Source organism: Pipra filicauda, unplaced genomic scaffold, assembly GCF_003945595.2.
Source record: "Pipra filicauda isolate LSUMZ 115617 unplaced genomic scaffold, ASM394559v2 scaffold59_size3379749_pilon, whole genome shotgun sequence".
Lineage (NCBI taxonomy): Eukaryota > Metazoa > Chordata > Aves > Passeriformes > Pipridae > Pipra > Pipra filicauda.
Genome location: NW_024104753.1, coordinates 659,160 through 686,125, shown reverse-complemented (window position 1 = coordinate 686,125; position 26,966 = coordinate 659,160). Strand labels below are relative to the sequence as shown.

At 38.4% G+C, this 26,966-nt stretch overlaps 1 protein-coding gene across 1 annotated transcript in view; it reads right to left on the bottom strand.

Annotated features, from left to right (window-relative positions):
* Positions 1 to 16,766, bottom strand: part of ROBO1 (roundabout guidance receptor 1) — a 715,278-nt gene extending 698,512 nt beyond the window's left edge. The window contains exon 1 of the mRNA XM_027710067.2: positions 16,399 to 16,766. The gene's annotated coding sequence lies outside the window, so the exon portion shown is untranslated. The remainder of the gene's footprint in view (positions 1 to 16,398) is intronic.
* Positions 16,767 to 26,966: the final 10,200 nt, after the last annotated feature.

Here is a 26,966-nt window from a genome sequence, read left to right as displayed (position 1 = left end):
TTAGTCTAAGATTTTTCATTTCTGTCAATACAGATAATGGGATTACTTATTTGTTTTCTACTCTTTCAGCACTAATTATAATAACTATGATGTCTTTCAACATCCCTCATGTAAACCCCAGTATTCTGATTAGCAGCTGTTAACTTGCATATAATGAGAGTGACTTCTTTCAACTGAGAAGTTAGAAATTATATGTTTTTGCTGTTACAAACAGTGCTCATCATTTTGTCACACTGAAAACAATTACATATTTCAATAATTATAAACTCAAAGTCAATTTGATTTTTCCACTTATGGTATACTAGCTTTTCAAATTTTTGTTCTAGGAGATAAACATTTCAATTGTTTATGAAGCACAGAAAGAGCTGAAAGTGTTTTTTTTTAATTTTTTTTGCATTAAATCTGCTTAATATATTTATTCTATATGTCCAGTGTTGACTGGTACACCTTTTAATTTTTAATCTAGGTTGCTGTGTCTTTTTTCTTTTTTTTTCCTGTTATCTTCTTTTCTACAATTATTTCTGTGAGCTCCAGCAGTCAGTTGCCAAGACTACACCATCTCAAAAAAAAATGAAATAGGACAACTTCTTCATATGTGGAGAAATGCACTTGCAATTATCACCCTCTTTTCATGAAAACTGTTCATCCTTACTGATCTGTTTCCAGAGAGATAATGGAAATCAGCAAATTGTTATTCCTTTGCACAAGGAATGGGCATTTGCATCGTGGTAATCATGGTGCCAGTCACTATCATTATGTCTTTGGTGACACTGAGTTTTCTCAAAATTTGTCCATAAATGAACAAAATCTAAAAATTTAGCCTCTGTCAAACATGTAACACATCCTTCCACGTCTGTGACAGCATTACTTTCCTTCTGATCACGCTCAAAGCCATATGAGGTTAATTCTTCGTGCTCTGTTGGACCGCACATAACAGTGCTCAGTTCAACCTCCAGACCAAGAAATGGATCTGCAACTGTTGTCCTTGGGCACATGGAGGTGTGCAGATTTGTATCAGATTCAGTGATGGCAACCTGACTCAGTAACACTCTTTGCCATGGTTGTGGGTACAGGTAGGCAAGACATGAAAGATGCTATATAGGAAAAAAAAAAAGAACATATTTGCCCATACTGATTAGTGAGCAGGATGTTTATTAAGGGATTGCCCACACTGGGCAGATTTTTCCCACACTGGTGTGTTTTGCTTGTAAGTGAACTGAACCATCCAGCTACAATTTCTGTGTACATGTATTTGTCTCCAGACTCCTGCTTAATTTGAGTCTAACATATCAGTTCTACAGGATCATTTTCTAATGCAGTCTAACTACTTCTAATTCTTGGAGGGAAAAAAAAAACACACAACAAAACAAAATAAAAACCAACCACAACTATTAGCTTTTCGTTAGACTGAAGATTCCATAACCCTGCAGATGCTACTTTTACCAAAGACTGGGAGTATCAGTGAGTACTAAAAGTGTATGCAGTGAGGGGGGTGTTGTTGCTAGACAAGCCTGAAAGCAAAATGGCAAATAACATCCAACTGAAAACCAAATTTTTTCTGTAAACTCAAGTAAGTTTACTGCAGGCCTTTTGAAATTACCTTTTGATTACTAATGTGGCAGAGATTAGTGAAACACTGAGGAACAGCATCAAACTCGCTTAGGCCTTTTCTATGACAGGAAAAGGCTGTACAACAGTAGGGAATTATGGATTATACATTTTTCAACAGGAGTTCTTCGGCCACAGGTTAATTAAATTCCCAGAAAGGAGAAAGTCATGGGTGCCAATTAGTAAGTAATGGGTGAGACTGAAACCAAGAACTGAATCCCAGGTTACTGCCTCGGGAATTCAAAGTTAGGCTGAAGCTCATTTTCCCTCCCTCATATTCTCTAAATCTTAATCATGACTAATGATTTCAACAGTTTGAAGTAGTTTGAGCTTTTTATTTTGAAACCTGGAAGGAACAATACTGAAATCTCCAGGAATTGAAATGTACGGACCATAATTATAGAGGTCGAAGTACATATTTCCAACTCAAACTTTTTTTTTTTTTTTTTTAAGAAAAGTTTCTGTGGCAGGCAAAAGAAGCATAATATTCTACATCAGACTGTTCAAAATTTTTGCCATTTATTTGCAGCTACAGCACAGGATTCAGAGCCAGCTGTTAAATACGTCTATTAAAGTGAAAAAATCACCTTTATGTATTTTGCACTACTCATTTAAAATACTAAGAATGAATGATAACAGCTAAAGACATACTAATTCTCCTTTCTTCTGGTAATAAAGGCTAAATAATCCTAATTTTATTCAGTCCCACATAGTTGATCAAACCCAGAACCAAAATTATTTCATAAGACTTCTTTTATTGGAATGGAGAGATTTAGTAGCTGCATTTGTGAGGTTTAGAGCAACAGTCAATTCATGGATTTGTTTCAAGACAGTAAATCTAGGGAATGTTCTCACATTTTCAAAAACTACTACAGACAGTCTTTCCTCCCTTTGAAAATTGCGCCATTCAGCTTCTTCTGGAAAATGTAATAGGCAGGCCCTGTGGATGACTGCAATAAAAAACTTGTGCTGTGAAACGTCCTTTCCTAAAGATTCAGGTCCTAAATCCCTTCTCCAGTTCTATTACAACAATGCCAGTTACAATTCATTCCCCTTCCTTCCAGTCACTGTGGAAAATGGAGGTCAACTCCACATTTCCCAGTTTCCCACCAGCACATGCCAAGGTTGCTCAGAGGGACAAACTAGGAAAGGATCCGAGTTTGATATGGTGCAGTTTGCTCCTCATTAGCCAAGAAGAACATAGTGCTCAGTCATTCAGTAGGACTAAAAAAATAGAGAAATACTGTGGTAATGTGGACATTAATTTGGGTCTCTCTCTTCTCCTCTGACACTTGCAGGAACTTAGATATCTTTGAGACCTCAATCTCTCTAGCAAATTGAACTGAAGAGTCAGATAGCAGATTCCAAGATTGGCTACTGAGAATGACTGTCATTGTAATTGCTCAAATATTTTGTCTTCACCTGTTTGAAGCATGTGAGAAATGGATAATGTAAAATTATTCCAATTACAGGTACTAGAGCCCACCTATGCTGGCCAACACCACTGTGAAGCCCAGGCTGAAGAACAGTGTGATTGAGTCCCCTCCTCTCAGACAAGTTTTATCTTAAAGACTCTGGCTTTATCATATATGTATTCAACAAAATAACTTTACAAAGAAGCAAGCAGAATGTATCCTACCCTGACCTGTTAGGACACCTAAGATAAACAACAATAAAAGAACAGATTTCTTACCAAAAGTAGACTAAATGGACAGACAAGGGACAAAGGGATGATAATAATAATATTATTAAGGGCTTACTGCAGCAGCACTTCCCCAGGTTATCCTTCCTAAAAAAAAAAAAATAACCAACAAACCACTAGCAGCTTTGTAAAGAGATGACAAAGGCCAGAATGCATCCTGAGTTCTTCGGCTGTATTTTTTCCTTTTTCTTTTAATATACAATAATTCATTTAATTTCTTTTAATATACAATAATCTCACTTGAGAGGGAAAAGACTCCTACAAGCAAGTGTGCTGTTTCTGTAGGACATATAATGCTTGAGTATCCTCAGCCTAATGTCTCAAGTTTACATTCAAAGATCCACTTTTAAAGCATTGCATAAATGGCTTCACAATGTAATTAAAGGCTTATAAGCTTTATTCAATGGTCTCTTCAGCACGCTCTGCTCACCAGCTTATGACTACAAAGGCATTATTTAGGGAACATTAACCTCAATATTTCATTTGAATCAAAACTTATAATTTTAAACTTTTAAAGGCAACTTATCTTCCACATAAAATTACGAACAAAAAGTGGATCTCAAACATGATGTAAAATAACGGCCTATCAATCTTTCCTACCAGACCTTCCACATTCATACTGTCTTAGCCTGCAGATCCAATTATCCTCTAACATTTGCTGCTCAACCATGCTGAGATTATTCACCAGCCCTCCAGTTAGACTGCAATAAGAGGTCTGTAGGTGCATTTACACTCAGAGAAATAAGGTATAAATGCTAGGATTGTTATGGTATCTTTTTGAGTAATATGCACAGCCATAAACTGTACAATAACAAATAAGACTATTTTCAGCTGCGTTATCCATTCATTTGCATGACATTTGGACTTGCTAATTTTAAAAAAATCTAGGTGAAGCATACCTTCAAGATGGTACAACCCTTGACCCAAAGGCCTTACAAATAGAAGTACTAATATCACATGGAAGATATTTCCTCCTGTGCCCAGACAGCCGAAGCTCCAACATGGATATGTGATTACCCTCTGTAAAGGCAATCTCAGCTCCTTCTCACTATTTTTTTTTTCCTTAAGCTTAGCATTTTAAGAAAGCAATCACACGTGCTAAAACTGCATTGACCTGAAAGATTATGTTCTGCACAAATTTGGCAGACTTCTCAGCAAAAACATTAACAGCAGATTAATGATAAAATGGTTTCTGATACTCCAGTCCTCGTGGTCTTTGCGCACTGCAGTAGTTGTACATCACGGCAAAACAAAAGCCCTCTGCCGCAGGACATCAGTGTACATTGCCAAAAATGTCAGAACCACAGTTTTCAGCCCAAACCTGCAACTACTTGAACTGCAGGAGTCATTTCATTAGCTGACAGCTGCAATAAGCTGTCCTGTCTCTGTGTGGAGAAGCTACTGGTGGGAGGTACAATTCACACAGGCAGACTCCATAAATCATATACCACTTAAAGAAAAAGATACTTAAGGAAACATTCACAAAGTACTGTGCAATACCTTTCCTATTTATGATCTTTATGTTCATGCCATAAAAGTTTGTATTTCAAAAGCTCAGAATAAACTTTAAAGATGTGAGCCAACATCCAAACTTTTTGTTCCTGTTTGTACTGTTTTTGCTGATCTAGAGAATCTAGATCCTTGGTGTTTCTTGATGATCTATTTCTAGTGAATGTATTCCTGCTGACCTAGAAAAAAACAGAATTAGGTTCTTTAGTTACAGGTTGAAACCACCATGCTGGTGTTTATTTACTGTGTTACTACTATGTAAGATAATAAAAAATTGTAACATGTAATTAGCTGAAAAAGACACTAACATTTCAAAACCATGTGGTATCAGGAATATACAGCGTATTATTGAATGCATTAACATACATAGACATTTTTGAGTCTTTAATGCTTTGATAACCTTTAGTCTCCAGCTGTCTAAGGAAAGCTGTAGACAGATATTAGTCATGAAGTTGTGGGAAGAGGCTTCAGTGTCACAAATGAGTGTTTGCCAGCCACTGCTGAGCCAGGCAGGTAATAGGCCTTCAGATCTACCTCTTCAAATGCTTTATGTATTATTCAAACACTTTTCATGGAAACAATTGAAAATTGCTGGTGGGTAATAATGTAACTGTACACCCAGATCTGGTTTTTTTCTTTAAATCCATATTACATTCATTATATGAACCTAAAGCAGGCGTACATTCTTCATTCTCATAGCAAATCTCCTCTATTTTTTATCAGTAGCTTATTGCTAAACAAACAGAAATGCTATGTTTGAACAAATATAGCATTAAGAGAAAAATGGGTTATGTAATCTTTGATATTGCCTTTCCAGAGCTCCTTTTTAATATTTTTTTAAAATTACATAGCATTACACAAACAATTACGCAGCTTGTTGTTTGGGGTGGGTTTTGTTATGTTTGTTTGTTTTTTTAATCTAGAAACACACTGAAAAGGATTGATACAGGCATTTTACTTCTGAACTACAGTCACTCTAGATGATTAGTACAAACCAATTAAAAAGCTACTACTGTTGAAGCAGAGTCTTGGAGAAGGGTTCTACATCTCTGTGACAGACACATAATTAGCTGTCACACCCCCAGAGTATTCCCAGGCACCAAAAACTCTGGAACAAAGCAGAGCAAAACAGGCACCTTATTCCTGCACTCCAGCAATGGCTCCAACCAGCAGGTGGCCCAGGTGGAGCAGCATTTAAGTTGCTTTAGCTGCCTATAGAAGCAGTTCTTGTCCATTCAATTTTTTGAGCCATTTTAAGAAGTCATGGAGAAGAAGAAACATACATTGCCAAGGGTATGTATTTCCATCACTTTTCTCCAGAGTTACTGATGAGAAGAGTATCTGTTCCACTAGAGGGAGGAGCAGGCTCAGGAACTGAATTTCCAACAAGTGTTCCACTAACACCTACAATAACAGACTCATTCCTACGTGAAGGATGGTCTGCTGTCAGAAAGTGCTGAAAAGGCAAAACTGGAACAGGAAGTTTTGTGACAACAACAAAAATAAAAAAAAAATAACGAAAAGGAAGAATCTCACCTGACGTACATTTCATTTTCTTATTTTGTTCCTGTTTATCCTGAAAAAGTGATGTGAGCTTAGTTACAAATCATGTCTTTCATATTATATTTAGATTTCTAGACCATTTTTTTCTTTGACAGAAGGATAAAGTTACCTGGAACAGAGCAGCAATTAGTTGCTTATCTCCTCTCTTCTATGATATTAATATTTCTAATTCCGTGGTTTTCCCTGAAATATAGTTGAGATAGAACTGACCTAGAGATTCCAAAGCTTCATTTTTTCCCTAAGAAAACTCAAGAACTGCAAAGCCCCCATGTCAGAGTTCCTATCTGTTCACCTGCATACAACTATATGCCAACTCACTGCCATGAAAAGATTAAGGTCATTCACTACTGAAACTATTTTTAGAGACTTTGGTTGGGTCAAATCCAGTCACTATTTAGTGCAGCACAAAGGAAACAAGGGAGCAGCTGTATCTTACGCAGACAAGCAAGGCTACAAGGAGACATGGCTTTAGTCCAACCCATCCATCTCACCTGCCAGAGAATAGCTGTACCAGAAAAGGAGGACATTCAAGGGAGAGCTGGAACCTGCCACACATTCCTTCCCTCCTCCCCCTCTGCAACAGTGCTCAGCCTGATGTACAGCCTCTATAATGCCATCCACACAAGTAACAAATATGATACTAAGCATAGCAGCGTGTTACTGTCTTCTGCTTGGGTTTGACTAGCAGCTGTCACAATTGACTTTCTCCTGGTGATTGAGAGACGGGCTGAAAACAGACAAGACTCCAACAAAGAGTGCTGTATTCAGAAAGGAAGGTGCAGTTAAATGTTGGTTCCTAACTCCTCAGGCAATCATTTTCATAATGCTTTAGCATATGCCCCTTGAAAGTCTTGTCTCTTACAGAGGTTTTACTGTAGCACATTCCATCAGGTCAGAAAGACAGAGACATTTTCAACAGAGCTTGACAAATTTCTGTTTATCCTTGACCGGAGACATTAAACTCCCAGGATATTAAGACAGAAGCCTTGAACTTGATGGGATGCAAAGAGTAGGGTCAATATGCTTATGGTAGCCCCAGCAGAAAATGTGCTGTGCTATTTTATATTGCCTAATTATTCTAAATATTTAGTCTTCCATGCTTCTCGTTACTGTAGCTCAACCAAGAATCAATGAAAATCTGAGTAACTGAGGTCAGCTGAAATTTTTCTGCCTTCCCAGGGATGTGTGAGGGTTTGGACCATTCTCCCAAGCAACATGTTATATTGTAGTAGGAATAAATTCAGAAAGAATTTTAGAGTCATCCATGATCATCTTAACAGAAAACAGCAAGAGTGCCTTGTACCAAAGTGCCATAAATATTTAGTGCTTGTCTTTATTATAGGTTATTCCTGACATCAGGATAAGAAGACGTGTAGAATGGGATTAAAAATGCATTGCAGAGTCATACAGAGGTCAGTGAGAAGAAATTTGCATTATTCTGCTATTTCTAAAATATACAGATTTCCCTTCTGAATGTCTTGATCTGTGATGATAAGCAGATGAGCAGAAGAGCTGTAGGATTCACACTTGGCTCCTGTTGTCAGAAAAAACATTCTGAATAATATCATCCACACCCACCTATGGCTGGGCTCTCCCTGGATCAATGCAAGGTTACAGCCACTGCCTCTTTTGATCTCTGTCAATTAGCACAGAACTTGTGGTCTCATTAGTCAGAGCTGGGTGATGCTGGGCACAGAGGGCACTTGAGCAACAGCAGATTATGAACTGTGCAGCCGTACAAAAAGTATCACACTAAAATTGATGCATTTTGCTTTGCAGTATTCAGCATATCTTGACATAAATCAAGATCGGTTTCACCTGGTTTCATCTTTTAAAGTGCTGCTCATTGCTGTGAGCTGCATAAAGTGAAATTGTTTCATTGGCACAAAGTCAATGGGAATAGGTACAAGAGAATTATTGTATTTGCACTTGAAGTTATTTATCAAGTGAAGTGAATGCATACCCGTTATAACTTTTCCCAAAATAACCAAGGGGAGGTTGCTTTCCATCAGTGAAAAATTAGGGAGCCACTTTGAGCCTCTAGGCACTTTTCCCTTACAAATATATATCTGTAACCTGAGGTAATAAAGAAGAGATTTACTCTAATGGCAGTAGAAATCCAGTCTAGCAGATTAGAGACAGCCTTTCCTGAAAAACAGGTTGCAATATCTAAATTAACAATATTTCAAACACATTTTTTTACAGAAATACAGTTGTGAACTATGTTGTCAATGTGAATGGATTATTTACTGTGTAGTTGTACGTTGGTTGTGTCACACATGAACTTAAGGAATGATATTGAGAGAGAAGTTATGATCCCCAGAGAAAATCATTCAGACTATCTACTTCAAATTCCTCCTAGTAGAGATTTTGAAAGAATTAATACTTATTTGAAAAAAAAGTTCACAGTCAGGAAGGTTGTTCATTTTATTAATATAATGTGAGAAATTAAAAAAAAAAACAACAAAAAACAGAAATCACACATTGACAATCTACATGCAAACACAAGCAAAAATATTTTAATCGCATAAGCTACTGATAGAAACATAACACCCTTCCCTAATCAAGTAAGGCTGAATGTAGATGATATTTAAGTATGGCAAGGCATGAAAATGTCTGTCCTTCTCTTAGCCATTTATGCTTAGTACATTTTATTAGTTACCAGAATTTTTAAGATGAAAACAACCTCACTATGTCAAAACATGTCCCAGAGCTAAACTTTGCACCTTATACCTTACAAAACTTTCAGTCTTGAAATGTATATTTATTCCTCAAGTGGAAATGTTTTGGACAGAGCTCTGTTCTTTTGACTAAAGTATTTTTTGATCTTTTTCAGCTGAGATAATACTTCAAGGTAGACAAATACCACTTATGCTACACATGGTTGAGGAACTAGAAAATTAAAATCCTGGTTTGGGTAATGTGCCAAACACAACTCAGATGATGTAATACTCTTCATTCCACCATGGCTGTAAAATTTTGGAAAATGTACTCATTTCCCCCTAGAAGAGGACTGCCTCTTGGTTTGGCTTACCATCTAGTCATTGTCATTATTTAGATATATATTATTCATAGGGTGGTCCTCTCCTTCTGAGATGAGATTTACTAACACACACAGGCTGTGGGTTACTCCAAAATATACTCCAGCAAACAGAGATAAAATTAAATCGCCGTGTCAGATCTCCATGCAAGATGAAGAATATTTGGACCCCGTAATTCCTTCTGCCATACTTTCCATTCTCTCATTCCTCTCCTATTTCACCAAGAGGAAGTGTTCCTATCTTTGCATAACAGAATGTAGATAGTTCAAAAGCATGCCTTGCTTTCATCCATATACAGCACACCCAATCTATAAAGTTATTTGAAATAGTTTTTTCAGCTCTTCATTTTGACAGCGTGGGCAGACAAACTTGATTACAACGCCACGATACAGGAAACAGTGATACAATTTAACTTTTCTTAGGCCTTATGGGGGAAATGTTCTCAATAACAGCTTTTTGCTTGTTTTGAAAAACATTCAGAAGGGTTATTAGCCAAAAATACTTAGCTGCATCAGGGGCTTATCTGAGGACTGAAGTTGGCTTTATTTTATTTAAATATTTCAGTTAGAACTGTCTGCAGTCCTGTCTGCCTTCAGACAATTTGTTTAATTTTCCTGTTAGATTTTTAGCACAGAAGGGATTTTTTTTTCAGTTGTCCGCTATAAAAACTTACATATGGGTTCAAAGATTCAAGTCATATCCTTAAATGCATTTATCACTAACAAAATTCTTGACACAACTGGGGTGGATTTGAGGCACAAACTTGCAGAATAATTTAACTGAGTCACAGCTACCACCGGTGACAAATGAGAATAAAGAAAAGCATTTGACTTTCACATATTAATTTGGGTGTGGCAGGAATTGCAGTTAGAAAAAGTATAGTACATTTGGAAAGTTTTATAAGGAATCGAAATGAGTTTACAACTCCTTTGTCCAGCTGTTCTGAGTAAAATCCTACTCTAAAGTATTTGCATTCTTGGAACAAGAGCAAGCTAGAAACACTGCTGCAATTTGTTTAGGTTTCCATATTTGCCAGGGGCGGTGCCATATGCATCGAATCTCCTCCTGTGTTGAGGTGATCTGTTCTTACATGTTTATTGTTTTAGGGGATCACTTTACCATTCACGTTCAGTTTTTTTGGTGCTTTCTAACACTAATTTATTTTGAGTGTAGAAATCCTAATGAAGACTGAAGAAGTTCCTTAAGTCTTGGGGTTTTTTTCTAGAATGGACTGCAGGACACTAAAAAGTGTGAATACAGCAACTTAATGCATGTATGCACATAAGCCAATGTCTTGCATCAACTAAATTTCTTCCATTACCATTCTACAGTTACTTTTAGAAAGAAAGGAGTTAAAAAAAAAAAAAAATAAACCAAGTGTTTAATTGACAATCATGTGTGACGTCAAACAGGCACATAAAATACTAGAAGCATCAAACTGTGATATATTAGATCACATAGTCAAATATGGTTCTTTTTGAATATAGAGTCACCTTTACAGCAAACTTGCTAGTGTGAAAAAATCATCATCATTGGCAAGTGAATCCTAAACTAAGAAATGAGTCAAATTCTTTCTAATGCCATTTTTAGGAGCAAAACAGATTTATTGTTATGGGGAATAACAAAGATGCACATTTAAGTTCTTTCTTCATGCCTCCCCATTTCTTCTGTCATGCAGGGGCTCTGAGAGCAAAATCCAGAGCATGCAATGGAATTTATGCAGAATTATTTCCCTTAAATTGAAGGAAGTGATATAGAAAAAGCTACATTCCAATTGCTACTTAAGGTCTTTCTTTCTTCAGCCTGAAAATTTCTCAGGAGGGATGGGGATGACGCAAAACTTCCTCAGCTAAGGATTAACTTAGATTAACCCCACAGCAACAGAGAATCAAGATGAAAGGACTTTTGAACTCAGTGACACTCCTTGGTCGAAGGAAGCCCTGTGCTCTGAGCCAGGTGAAGATCCAGGCAGCATGAGTTACAATAAAAACCATGGCAGCTACTTTACTTCAGAATACTGAGGAGAAAAAGGAGTAAATATATTGTGAGGGAATTGTTTCATTTGGAAGTAAGGGACATCAATTCCAGCTACACTCTTGCCAGAAATTCAGGTCTCATGATTCTATTCAGGTCTCTGATACCTCCTCAGCCTTAACTTAAACTATTCAACATTGTGGTTCAAGGAAGACAGGCAAGTGACATCTTCCATCCTAACTGTGCCATCCTGGAAGGAGAAAAGGATGACTTTTGGGCCCAAATAGCACATAGGAAAAGTCTGTGGCCTAAGAACTCAAGCACTTGACTGAATATAAAACTTTCTGGGCTCTGGTTCTGACTCCTTAGACCAATATTTAACATTATAACCACATGATACTTGTCTGAAGCCAATTGTATTACTGAGAACTCATATCAGAACTAGCAATATCTCCCCTCAGCTGGGGACAACCAGTAAGTTACCAATTCACACTGCTGTTGCCTGACAACTCATTTTCTCTCTCCTGCCACACTCATTTTGTTGGTGTAAGGATCAACTTACTCTGACGAACAGGAGATGAGTATGGAAAGAAGACAAATACGCCCAGTATGTTCTCTACTGACAAAGAGGAGAGCCAGAGGACCCCTGGGGAAATACATTTACTGTATAAAAACATGACTTGACAGACCTGGAGTACAGATCTGGAAATGGCTAAGGAAAGATGGATGATACAGGACTGTAAACAAACAAACAAAAATGCCCTTATGGAAGTCACACAGAGGGAGGCAGAAGGATGGTACACACTTGGACCTCACTGTGGACAAGGACAGATTAATGAGTAGAGAAGTTTGGAGGACAGAGAGAGTTAATTGAGGCAAAGGATTGATGTGTTTGACAGACTATAAATTGGCAATGGTGAGAGAGGGCTGATGGGACTGATTATTAGAAGATGGATAGGGAAGGAAAGATTTATGGACTGAGCAGTTTAGACAGATAGAGTATTACAGGTGAAACAGGATAGTCTATGAAGTCTCTTACAGATTGGAGGGAACATTTCATTATGTCCCATGGTGTGCTGGGTAAGGATTACTTGAGTTTTATGAAACCTAATGATGCTGTTTAACCTCAAGGTATACATGCTCAAGGTATGTGTACTTGCTTTATAATTCTTTCAGGGGCTCTAGGGTTATTCATTTTCCCTGTCCTTTCTACAGCTTTTTATTTTTTTTTAAAGGCTATCCTATTATAATTGCTGAGAAGGACACACAATGATTCTCTTGATATTTCTGTTGTATGATGTATCCCCCTTTGATGAACCTAGAAATCTGTAAGTGTCTAAACTTTTCTTGAAGAGGCCATTTTCCCTATAATACAGACAAATACATGTGCAAATCCACTCAAATTGGTCGAGTTATGGTGTTATGGAACACAGAAAGAGATGGAAAAAACATTAGGCCATAAGCTCCTTCTGAGTCTAGAACCAAATGTTGAACATGTATTTCCACAGGGAAATACTATTTCCTAGTGCAAGTGTTCACAAATAATGTTACCAAGAAATTTGAGTACTTATATGTAATTATTCTAGTATTTTCCTCAAGAGAAGAGATCAAAATGTGTAAAGTTCCTGATCTTTTATTTTAAAAAAAGACGTAGGTAACAAGAATGTACAGAAATATATTAGCACAAGGACACACATTATAGGTGTTAAAAAATATAACTTGCATTCTAAACCACAGTAAAAGGTATCTGAAGAAAATATAAAGGTGGAAAAAGTAAAGTTTAGGCCCACTATTAAATTCTTCCTCTCTTTCTTTCACAAGCACAGGTTTGTAGCCTCTGATGGTTTAACACATTAACATATACTTCCTGTAACCTGCTACCTGAGAGTCCATGTCTGGCTCTAAGCAAAGCAACAGGAGATTGCTACGTGTTTCTGAGGACACAGACCACACTCAAATGGGCAAGTGCAAAATTTGGGCAAACAAAAATCACAGTTTCCTGCTCATTTTTAAGTTTTGACCTAAGGACTCGTTTGCTTGCCAGCTGATTCCATCCCAGAAGCATCACAGCCCATGGAATCCCCCTCACATAAAAGGTCAAGCAAATATAAATCCCTTCCTTCCTCCAACCTTCTTTTTTCTTCTCTCCTTTTTTACACACTTACCTATTGAACTATACAAGTCTGCTAAATTCATACCTAACCATATGCCATGTAAACAAGTCAGGGAAATCCAGACAGAAGAAGGCAGACTTCTCAACTCTCAGTTCTACTTAATATTTTACACATGAGTAAAGCACATTGCATTTGCTCCTCTGCATACACTGAAATTTCCTATGGTTTCCTCAAAAAAATCTGAGCCTCCTGTGACTAACACCTGTGACTCTGTTGCTCAGAGTGAAGTTCAGATGTGCATATAATGCCTTGAAAAGTCACTTGAAGGGAGTACTTTGAATGTATAAGGTCCATGGGGATTATGTTGCTTATTGTGGCCCAAATCCAATTACAGCAGAGACAATATGAAAAGTCCATAAAGTGAAAAAAACAAAACAAAACAAAACAACAACATCCCCCCCTAAAATAAAAATAAACAAGATAAAGGAAAGCAACAGAACTCAAACAGCCTTCTCTCTTATTAAGAATCTAGTTCTCTTTAAAACCATATTGGGAGACTATGTCTAATAAGCCTTTGTCTATGCCTTGATGAAGACACCTGTGGATACCTCATTCCAAAATCAGTTGAGTCCTCCTCATTTCTCCAATATTCAACTGATCAATATTTAATACTGAGGATTCAATATTACTAAGGAAAGCAAGAGGAAAGGATTGAATTTCCTTTCACTAACTAAAAAGTCACTCAACAACAAACAAGCTGTTTCACGTTTCCACAATGGCATCCTTTGTTTTTATGAGGATTCTTATGGAAATCAGTGCAGATTCGAAGCAAGTGTCAGCCATGGTACCAAAAATGCTTGCAGGAATCTGTTATTGTAGGGGCTTGGGACACAATTGCTACACAATTTTCAGAAGTTTGGCCATGTTTGCTGAAAGACTGAAAAGCAATTAACTACTCTGAGAAGTACTAGAATAATTTTATTAGCTTTCTGTCTTCTTTCCTTGCCCCTAATCACCAAAAGCTACATCTCTTACTGCACTCTTACAGCCCATTTATACCAGTGTAATGTCCCTGGAATGCACAGCAGTGCAAGATGTAAGTAGAAAACATGCATGCAAATATAAAGTGAATGTAGAAAAAGAACACATAGTAAAATACGACATAATGTTTGGACATCAGCCTTATTACCCCATAATATAACAGGGCATTCTTAACCTGTTTTGTCTGCAAACTGCATCCAACAAAGGCTTCTTTTTCCTTTAGTGAAGAGGGTGAACTTCAGCTTAATAAGAAATCTTCTCAAATGCCAGTTCTTGCCTTTCAGTTGAACCTCAGCATGTCTCTACACACAATGGTCTACGGTCAGAGAACTCTCCCTTCTATCCTCGTGTCTGTGAAGCATGGGTATGCCACAAAACGTTTTTACCTCAAAAAGAAATGCCTCTAAAGTTCTTCAATGTACTCAGAACAATCAGAAACTTAAAAATTTCCTTTTTGTAATAAAAATGTGAATTCAAATTGAAAAACACCTTAACTCCATTTAAATCCTTTTTCTGAGTCATCGATCATTAGTTAACCTTAATATGCCCCAGACAACATAAAAAGAAAAAAAATGTAAAATTAACACTTCACAAAAAAAACCAAACAACAAAAAAACAAAAACAAAAAAACAAAAACCCAAACAAAAAACAAACAAACAAACAATAAAAACCAAACAAACGGATTCAGATCGTGTTATAGGTAAGTTTAATTGCATCCTGAATTTCGCGTATGTGTTTTGCCCTTCTCCTTCCGTGTTAATTTTTTTTTTTTTTTAATACCTTCACACTCAGGTGTGGAAACACTCCTGCTGCCGACCCTGCACTGAAGGAGTGGGTCGTGGCCCGGTTCCCCCCTCGGGGGGCGCGGTACCCCCTGACCGGTGGGGCCGAGCATCCTCCGCGGGGGCGCTGCCCCGCGGGCGGGGGCGGCGCGGGGCTGCGGCACTGCCGCAGCAGGAGCAGCTGCTGCAGCGGAGGAGCCGGAGACAACCTCCCTCCTCCTCCTCCTCCTCCTCCGGCGTGCTGGGGGCCCTCCATTGTGCGGGGCTCCGCATCCCCCTCCGAGCGCCGCAGCGCCCCCGCGTAGAGGGGCGCTCCCCCCGCCAAGGGCTGGAGAGCGCGCTGTCACAGCCCCCCCTCCCGCGCTGCGCTTACCATTTCTGAAGGTATTTATACACCTATATATATACACACACACAGAAACGCACAGACACATCCCCCCCCCCTCCCTTCCCGTTGAACTTCGCTCTCCGCCCCGCCGGGGATCGGGCACCGACGGGGGCACAGGAGGGCGCTTCCCCCGCAGTGCTGCTCCCCTGGCAGCGGCATCCCCGTCAGAAGGGAAAAGGTTACAGCAAGCGCGGCGAAAACAAAGCCGGCGATGCTCGCCCCGGCTGCGGGGACCGCCCCGCCAGAAGTTGAGGTGCGGATCCCGCATCCCTCCCCCGCCTCCGCCCCGCTCGGCGGCAGGACAGCCGGACAGGCACCCCGACATCGCCTCGGGGCCGGCGGGCACGGCGAGGGAACGCCGGCTGCGCAGCGGTCAAAACTTCTTTGTTAGTAACACCCGAGCCCAAGGGCGGCGATAAGAGCGGGGAGCGCATCCCGCGGAGCCCCCGGCAACTTTTCCCGACCGTACGCTCGCCGCCGGTACCCGCACAGAAACTTGTTGGACCGCTATCCCTGCGCGCTCGCGACTCTCGCATCCCTTCTCCCGCGGTGACCTCTCCCGGCGCCTCCAGGAAACTGTTGCCTTTTCCCGGTGCCGGTGCCCGGGCGCGGCGGAGCGGGGAGAGGCCACCACCTCCCTGGCACCGGCAGCTTCTCTGGTACTTGGGAGACTCACCCTCCGGGGTCAGAAGGCTCTCAGAAAACTAGCGGTTCCATCATCCAGGCAGTCCTTCCCAACTTTCCTTGCATAGAGCGAGGACAGAGCTCCGCGTATTTATACGGAGAGAGAGAGAGGGAGAGAGAGAAAGAGAGAGGAAGAGCGCTGAAGTCGACAAGCCGCTCAGCAGACTTTTGAGTAAAAAGGGAGGATGAAACTGGATTCTCCCCAGTTATCAGTACCCTGGGGGAAAAAAAAAAAAAAAAATCAAATCCTTCTCCGGCGGGGAATTCTTTCGGCCGCGCTGTCCGTGTTACTCTCCGGGCGCGGGGCGGGAGGCATTGCACACAAATAGAGCCCGGCAGCGGCCGCGATTGGCGGCGGCGGCGCCTCCCGGGTCCTACAGCCCCGGCGCCGGGCAGCGACAAAGCCGAGCGGCGGCCCCGGGGCGGGCACGGGCTGGGGGACGGGGCGGGGGCGGCCCCTGGGGCCGAGTCCCCCTTAATTGATTCGTTACCTCGCCTATTGTGATACGTGTTGCAGCGTTTGAGCGGGAGAAAGGCGCATTATGAAGGGTTGTCGTGCCATCTCCCCTTTCGTGGCTGCTCTTGCAGGGCTATTGTGCGGTCTGGTGAGAGAAATGTGCCTGATTTTTTTAAAAACTGGGGTTTATTTGTATACAACCTTTTTTTTTTTTTTCCCTTTCCCTTTCGAAATTATCTGTCGTCTTCCCTAATAATTATGTAGTTGATACAGCAATCAATTATTCATTGAATTCCACTTACCTATCCTTTTTTCCCCCCTCAAGTTGAGGCTTTCCAAGGGCACATCTGCTCCTCTGTGAAAAGAGGGTAAACAAACATTCTTTAAAATTACGCAACTTATTTCTAATAAAAAGAGAAAAAAAGTAGAAAAAAACCCCCACAACAGTTATCAGGATAAGTTTTCTCCATTACAGAATACAATTTATGATATTTATGGTATTTATGGTATTTAAAGTATGGCTCCTTTCTGGATGTAAGGAATCATTTGACTAGAGAAAATATCCCATTTGAAAAGGGCAGTAAAAAGAACAAAACCCAGACGCAGCTTTTATGTATCAACTGCTATATGGAGAGTAAACAGGAGATAATGATGACATAGGTCAACATGAGTGAGAACTAGAAACATAAGCACTTACATATAAACAAGAGTACTTCTATTACTGTCTGTAGATAATATATATTGTATACTAAGCATACATCTAGATAATTAACATTAATAGGCCTAAAACTGTGTATGTAATGAAATCTTTTAAATAGTGTATGAAGATTATCTAGAAATAAAGCCTGCAATATACTGCAAAGCACCATGCAGTTGAAAGTCTAAACATGCCCACTTGTCCTACATAGAAGAATGGAAATCAGCAACAAGGGGACGTTGTTCCAAAAGGTCCAGTGTGTAGGGTATTAATTATATGGCAAGGTCCTTACAGTATAGTTGGGAGCTAACAAAGTAAATACAGATATTATTGTAAATATTATTGAAAAGTCATACCCGCAGCACAAGGCTGCTTGCCACTATTTGCCATTATTTCACCAAGTATATACATAGAAAGAGACAAAATAAGTTTAAAAGAAAACATGGAAGAAAATAGAATGTTTAAGCAACTCTTGCACATTGAGAATCAACAGTAGTAGCTGGAGCACTCTTTGAATGAAGTACTTGGCACACCTTGGAGCAGAGCAACAGAGGGGACAGGAAGAAATCAGCATTTTGTGCATCAGTAGCCTGTGACGAGAGACACGCTGATGAGTTCAAAATCAGGTCTTCAGTGCTGCATTTCAGATCTACCTTACAGCTTGCACCTTTAAGGCTTTGCATCTCATAGCAAGAAGTCTAGCTATTTGTTATTTGACTTCTGTTGCTGCTTTGGTTTGAGTATTTAATCCTTTAGATAACAAGATATATATCTCAAAGCAGTAGCATTTCCATTGTCAGAGGAGGTACACTAGAACAATTAATAAAATTCTTCTATGAACGCACATCTTCAGTTATCACTGTAGCTACTCATACATATTTTTTCTTATTAAGTAGAAGAAATTTAAGTTACAGTTATGTTACTTTGAAAACAGGTGACTGCTGCACTAGTAAATACAAATTTTAGAGGAAGATGTTGTAGTTGTTTTACTGTTCTGTTTTTGTTTCTCTTCAGAGCTACTTAGGACAACTTGTGTTTACCTGAGAGTTCAGGATATACCTCTCGAAGTTTATTTCTTCTGTTACATTTGCCATCATCACCTTAAAGAGATTCCTGATTAAAATCAATTTAAAAAAAGAACAGGCTCTGGGCTATTTTACTTAACAAAATCATGTGAAATCACTGATATCATCTGCAAATTTAACAAAAATGGTAAATTAGTATAAGTGCAAATGAAGGAGGCAATAACAAACACCGTCACAATTAAGAAATTACTCTGTGAAGGAGAGAAATTGTCATGCCCATTGTAGAGCCTACAGAGATTAATGGAATATGGCTGTGAAACTGTTTTAATAGATGAATTGGGTGGGTGGTTAAACATCTGAGCAACGATGATTACTCTGTAGTGAAACAAAACAAAGAGGAATAAATCACAAAGCTGCTCTATTACCACAATTAAAATGCAATTGCTTGATCAATTATCACTAGCTAATGGCTTGATGGAGGACAAGCAAATAAATAAAACATTATGCTAACTAAAGTTCTTTGGAGTATAGTCATAATTATAATAATATCTGTATAATTATATATTCCTTAATTGTATGCATTCATGCATTTATACATGTATAGTGCATTGCATACCATAAGCAAGGCTGTATATAATGTGTTCAGCTATTCTTTTGTAGTATATGAGTAAACATCAATAACACATAATCATGATAATGCATGCAGTGGGTAAATGGCTAACACGTGGTGAGATAACTGATAAAGCACATTTCAATATTTTCCAGATCTCTAAGAATCTCCTTGTTTTACATACTTATCAGCCAAAGGTGACTGGGAGGAGTTTCCCCTTGGAACAGTTTCCAAGGTCAGTATATGTGCTGACACATATCGGTTTCCAACCTGCCCTTGGAAAATAACCTGAGTTTATGTGGACACGGGGTGGTAGTAAAGCAAACTGTGGCTGTCATATATCAGTATTACATTTTTATATCTAGTAACCAGCAAAGCGTGCATTCCTATACAGGAGGGGAAGTGGTAACACATATGTTTGTATGACGTAAAATCTAGTGTACAAAGGCAAATAACTTGCTGATGTATAGTATGAGCACCCTGGGATAGCCTGGTCCAAAGTCAATGGCAATAACCCCCTGATCCAAAGTCCTAGTCAAGTATAATACTTATTTTATCTATGGAAGTATTCACATGGTATACTCTGAATACAGAGGGAACAATCACTTTGTGATGATTATTCAGTATGGAAAAAAATTTGTGTACTTATAGTGACTACACAGATTCTGTTAAAAGTTGAGTAAGATTTGAGAAGAAACAGGCTCATGGTGAGCTTCAGTGAACTTCTCAGGTATTAAAATGCAAATTAATGGCAAGCAGTTTGTACATTGAGTTATAGAGAGTTACGTCTAGGATTTCTTTTTAACATTTTTAATGCTTTGTCTTATGCAAAAAAATTACATATATTTGGCAAACTTGTTTTGCCTTTCCTGGGGCAAGACTAATCAGAAAACATAAAAGTTTGAACATATTTAAAGTGAGCAAGGTATATGTTGCTAATATATAGGTATTGCTAGAGGGTACTAATGAGAGAGCAGAATCTGTGCTCTCCCAAAAGCAGTGTGAGACCTCACCAGATCTCATGTCCTGTTTTTACCCCAAGTGCAGGTAGCACCTACATTAAATCCTTTCACTTCTGTACTTGCAGTTAATTTTTTAAACTGCAAGTTAATATTTTTATTTTAATTTTGCTGGTTTATTTGAAGAAAAGTCTGAGAGACTACTGTCAGTTCATCACTTCTGTATGAAACAACTTGAAAAGTGGGGACTCCTTTTACCTTTCCCATTTATAAAAGCAAGAGATGCCTTCTGACTATCAGAAAGAATATACTGATGAAGGTAGAAATTCAAAGTTTTGCAAGGAAAACAGTAGAATGATCTCTGAGAACAACATTTGAGTGTGAAACTGGATTTTGAAGTCCTCCTAGAATAATGGGCTGGACCTTTCTCAAGTACTCTGTATTACCCAACATCCTGGACATCTAGTGATGAGTTGTCAGAAAACGTAGGAAGGAAGGAAAGAGAATGGAGAAAGGAAAATCTAGAATGACTAAAATGAGACTTCAAAAAGGAGTCTAACAGAAACAGTAGAAACCCACATATATAAAAAAATTATTCTATGTTGGACAGAAACACTGGTCTATAAGATTAGACAATAATAAAACCCAAGTTTTCTTATAATAGAAAGGTAAGAAAAAAATGTAAGATTGAGTACTTTCATGCAACTCAAGGCAGCAATTATTTTTGTTGCAGTGCATGAAAGAGTATAATTGAAGAGAGACAGTCATTCAGAACCTTATCCCCTTATACAGTTCCATATCTAGCCCCCCATACAATCCTATTTTTCCAAATCTCAAGACACTTTCAATCTGATTGACAGCTGTTGTCAACAGACAGGAATGGTTACTGTTGCCATTTTTTTTTCAGATGCTATTGGGCTTGCAGTTAGTAAAGAAATGAGGTACTCCCTGTAGGTGGATAATACGGCTTTGCCCATCCATACAGTACAGTCACACTCATGTCTAAGAATATCTGAGATGAGAGGGGGCACAAAGAGGGGAGACAAAGAGAGAGGAAATGCAGTTAACTGGAGGGGAACCATTAGCTCTGCAAACATCCTCTGTAACCAAAGCAGTGGCATCTGAAGGAGATGTGAGCCCTGTGTAATGTGTGTGTCTGGTCTCACTGCACAGGTAACATGAGGACACCTTGTATATGCAAACCAGCGTGACCTCACAAACCCACTGTGCCTACATCTCAGGTCTGATGTACCTGGCAGCAGGGCTGGCATGTTTATGCTTTCAGGTGGCCCTGGGCCAGAGTCCACAATCTCAGGATCTGTGTTTTGCTTTTTGCACCTGGATTAACAAATTGCAGCAGAGTGCACTTTCATTTTGTTGTATGTGAAGACATGGAGAGTTGAAACACAGAATAACAGAATCGCAAAATCATTTAGGTTGGAAAAGACATCCAAGATCATCGAGTCCAGCCTTTGATGGAGCACCACCTTGTCAACTAGACCAGAGCACTGAGTGTCACATCCAGTCATTTCTTGAACATCTCCTGGGATGGTGACTCCATCACCTCCCTGGGCAGCCCATTCCAGTGCTTAACAACCCTTTCCATGAAGAAAAACTTCCTGATATCCGAAACTCTTCCTGAAGCACAGGAAAATGGGATTCCTACATTTTGGGAGAGTGAGGGCTCTCTGTTCCTATTTTTTTTTTCTAATGTGTAGGAGAAATTAACTCTTTGGATGGGGGTTTTTTATCTTTTGAAATGTATTGTGAAATTGGAGACCTGACCATTGAAAGGTCATTCTATATGATATCTGCTTAGTGGTTTTTTTCAGAGCTTAATAATAAACAAACAAGTAAATATATAAAAACCAAATACGTGAGCGTGCACGAAGACTGAACATTAAAATGAGCTTGAAGAAAATGTGAAAAATAGGAAAGCTACATATATTCACTTAGTGAAGGCTGCAGGGGAAAGATAATGTCAGGAAAAAGCTAAATGAGCTAGTACATTCCAAAAACTATAGGAGAGAATAAAAACTTCAGAAGTGTTTATCAGAGGAAAGCAAAGTGTCAGAGAGAAACTGTTCCTATTGCCAAATGAGGAGTAAAAAGAAGGTTGAAGAAAATTGATTCAGACACTGGTGTCTTTAGTTTTCTGTATACTTTTTTCTTCTGATAAAGAAAACTAAAAGGTCATTCTGAAAATAGTTTTGATGGTGCTTCTACAAAAAATTTAAAAAGCATGCCTAAAAAAAGAATGAGATCTATGGAAGATATAATTTCTAGATAATATGACATTTGGTTTTAAGAGAGTCAATGCAGAAAGATAAAGTGGACCCACTGGTGCAGCTGAGGAGTGAGAAGATGAGCCTGTAAAACATACAAGCTCTTCAATGCAGTTTGTACCACTCACATCCATAGACCATAACAGCTATGGCAATATGAAAACTTGCATTTTTGTTTGAAACGTGAACTTGGAAAAGTGCTTCCTTGGACATCAAATCAACCTTCCTACATTAGAGGAAATCTTGACAATTGTCCTCCGATTTAAAGTGTAAATTGAAACACAAAACTCAAATAGTGCAATTTGTTTTGTGTGATGCAGATAATATTGACTTCAATATAAACTGAAAGAACAGCACAGAAAGCATATACAATATCCATTCTAGTGGCACGAGGCTTCAGGTACACATAAAATTTTGAACTGTTGTAGGTGTCCGAACCTCAGGATTAATTTCCCCCAAGGGCAGGGAGGAGTGGAGAGATCTCCTGCCACTGCTAAAAAGCCAGTGTGGTATTTCAGTAAAATCTGTGTTCTTGCTGGAACAGTAGGGGATATGAAAAGGGTGGCAACTCCAGATATATTCTCTCTGTTATTTTTACACTTTCTTCTTGCTGACAGAAACAGCCTGTGTTGTTTGTGCTCCTGTACCCCGTTAATCAATGATTTGTAAAGGATGACTCACCCCAGCCACACCTGATCCTATTTGAAAGGCCTCTAAGTATATGTGGGGCAGAAGGGAATTTGTCAGAAACTCAATATAACACTTAAAAAGTTGGTGAAGCTTTTGTGGGTTTGGTTTGTGGTTTTTCGGTTTTGGTGTTGTTTTATTCTTGTTTGGTTTTTTTTTTGGTTTTTTTTTGGTTTGCTTGGTTTTTTGTGTGTGTGCATGTACCAATAGGCTAGAATACAAAGTAATTATGTCAGCAAGTTTACTGCTGGTTATAAAGCCCTATCTTGTTGCTCAGAAGTAGAGAAAGAAGTTTTTCATTAAAACTATGATAAATTTAGAAGGCAGTTCTTTCTCCACCAAAGTATATGTTTAGCTGTTGGTCAATAATGTTTTGTTTAGCTGTTGGTCAATAATGTTTTGTTAAGGCAATACTTTGTGGAGAGAATTGAGTGTTTAACTAAAAAAGTAGATATATTTTAGAGAAACAGTAGTTTCCTATTGAACACATTTACTCCAGAAAAGCCAAAAAAAATTAATTGAGTGCTTAAATTCAGAAATACTACCTTTGTATCTCCTTAGTACAGCTGTAGTGCTTTTGTATCATTTTGGTCTTGGTTTCTCAGCCAGGCTTCGTCATACATTCCTTACATACAGAAATGAATTTTTGAATGCAAACTAATTTTTTATTAGCTTCAGGGTCTTTACAAATCAGAGAGGAGAATTTTTAGGGGTTTTTTAAAGAGCTTTTGCAGGTAGGAGGACATTATTCTAGGCAATAGAAAGGCAGGTTTGGGTGGGAGTTTGTTGTGGGGAGCTACCTTTACAGGACACTCTCTTTCTTTCAAAACCTGGAATTTATTTTTAGTTGCACTATATGACATATAGGATGAATAAAGCCAGAGCTAGAAGATAGTAAAGGGGCTGCCAGTTCTTGACCAAACTCTTGAGATGAATCACTGATGGAAAATGCTGATTAAGTTACTGCTGGTGTGCACAGGTATTTCATTTTTGTTTGGGAAACATTTAAAGAGACCCATGAGAGGGAAAAGACAGGAAGGATGGGCTGGAAAAGGTGGGAGAGGTCTTGTGGAAAGAATGTTGTGGCTGAAACCATGGATAGGTAAGTGTATGGGTGATGCAAGCAGTTTATGAACCTTTTTTCTTTGTTACTCTGGCATACAAGAGTTTGTTGAATTTGGAAACTTTGAGGAGCACATCCTTTGCTATTTTGTGCAGGAAAGGAAAAGCTCATTCTGGTTAGAAGATGAAATTAACTTAGCTAAATTTGTTCAATTTAGTTTATGTTAAGAGTTCTAATAAATTGGTAAATGGATTTCATTGTCTAAGGGCTATGAATATGTTTTAAAGGATGAAAATGAGCAAAATAATGTCTTGAAGGATTTCCCATGAACTAGGCTTGTTAGGTGATGAAATAGGAACAAAAAAAATTAAAAATGTACCTTAATTTGACATATTTGTGACTATCACAAATATCTGCACAAACGACTTAACAAATGTTTGTTAGGGAGTAATTCTACATTTGTATAGTTTTTATAAAGTTGATACTTGTAAGTTGTACCGTGTGTGACTCTAAGAATTTTTCCCTTTGCTTGTGCTATATATTTTTTTTCTATTATATTGTCTTTTACAATAACTTAGAATTCTAGATTTAACTTCTTTTTTTTTTTTTTTGGTGGAGAATTGCTGGGGGCCTTCCAATTTATTTTCTAATGCTTCCTTGATTTTCATCTCTGAGTTGTACCTTGGAAAAAATGATGTTTCCTAGAAAACACTAAATCCACTTTAAAATAAACTGATGAGGGACTATTAAAGCCAAGAATTAAACTTTCTTCTTTTTTTAAAAAATGTGATTTGGAATTCTTCTGAAGATGATCTGAAGTGCTGTGTCAGGGGAAAACAAGCCTCACTCTTAAAATGTCTCATTGAAACACTTTGAAAGCAAATTGGCATGGTTTAGTCATTAGCCAAACCATTCCAAAATATAGCCTTAAATTTCATCTAAAAAAAAATCTTACACTGAACCACTGAAATGCATTTTTGTTTTCTTTCTGTTTTTTGATGGCTTTTTTTTTCCCCTCCCACTGAAATACATTTGCTGTGCTGTGGTTACAAAATCACGGGCTGTTTCTTCAAAGCTCAGAATTGTATTTTTGTTATGTTCTTTACCTATCAGCTTTTTATTAAAGGAGTCTCAAGAATACAGATTTTTTTTTTTTTTTCAGTTAAGGTTACCAGAAATTGAAATCAGCAAACAGTCTCTATATCTATGTCAGCTGATTGGATTAGATAATTTATTTTCCACATCTTTTTCTCTATTCTTTTGATACTGATACTTACACATGTGAGTGAGTTTTTGGACAGTGCTTGGTGCACAAGCATTGCTTAAGCATTAGATATTATTATTGGATATCGTATTTGGTATATTGGATGACAATTAATGTTTCTGGAAAGAGAACCCAGACTTCATTTGGAGAAGTGAATGGGGGCTGTAGACTGTGTTCTCAGTTTCCTCCAGTTTTAGGAATAAGTCTAAAAGAAGAAAGGTTTTTTTGTATTTTCACTATGCTTTTGGGGGTAGTAACATTGGAGCCAAGATATCTATTTTGGTGATATATGAAGCACAAACAAACTCCAAAATTACGTGTGCAAATAATATTAAGATTACTTTAAAAAATATGCTTTAGTTGTTTATTTGGTCATTATTTCCTGATAGGTATTTTCAAGATGAAAACTACAGGGGCCAAAAAAAAGCATTCTTTTGACACGTGGAAAGAAAAACAATGTGCATCACAGAGTTGAAATGTTTACTTTGAATTTCATGGCTTTTCATATAGGTGCTCTAATAATTGATTTAAAAAAACAAGAGGTTCTTCATATGGAGAAAACCATGTAAGTGTAATCATACCTGAGCTAGCTGGTTGTATATAAGGGGTGTATTTATTCTTACATAATCAGAGACAGTGACATGCAGACTTGTGCCATGCACAGCCCGTGAGAGTACCAAAAAACCTGTCAGATTTTTGGAGCTGGAGCACTCACCAATGTGAGTTACGGGGAACACAAGGTCTTGTCAGAGCTGCAATCACTAACCGGAGAAAACCATGTAAAAAGAGCAACTTGTTGTATCAGGCAGAGAGAGAGGGAGCTCTAAAAGGAGAGGAACTCGACCTGGAGTGGCGTGAAAGGCAGTTCAGCTCTTCCAACAGCAGCAGTTTGACAACAGGCTCACCAAGGTAGGATCCTGAGTTTATCCTGTTGCCTGTGCTGAGGAGGGTGTTAGTGTGGGAGGAGAGGAGCAGCCCGATGCTCTTTTCCTTTTTATATTCCTTAGTGAGACAAGTCACTTTTGAAATAGAGCTGGCTTTCAGAAAATGTTTAATTATTCTACATTGCCCTGTTTACTCTCCTACTGTTGTTTTCTCCTCTTTCTTCAATTAAATACTCCTTGTTAAGCCTACTTGTTTTCCAATTATGTGAAGGCATTAGCTCACTGAGTCCATAAGATATATTTTATCAGCTTGCCAAAATTTGAAGCTATTTTTACCAGTTGATTGTCGGTAGAAGAATGATGATTGGTTTCACTAATTCTTCTTCATAATTAGGGTTGTTTGGTTGCTTTTGAGGATGGGCAGAATGTGAATAACCAGCCTCAGTGATATTTTAAAGAAAAAAGACATATATTGAAATGATACTACTCTATAGCTTCTTATTCTGATGATGTTCTTCTCTTCCTTCCTCTCATGCTAATCTCTAGAAAACAAATATAAATTTCTCCTTCCTCCATTTTGCTGTCTGAATATCATCTTTTTGCTTTTAGTGAGAGTAGAAGACATAGTA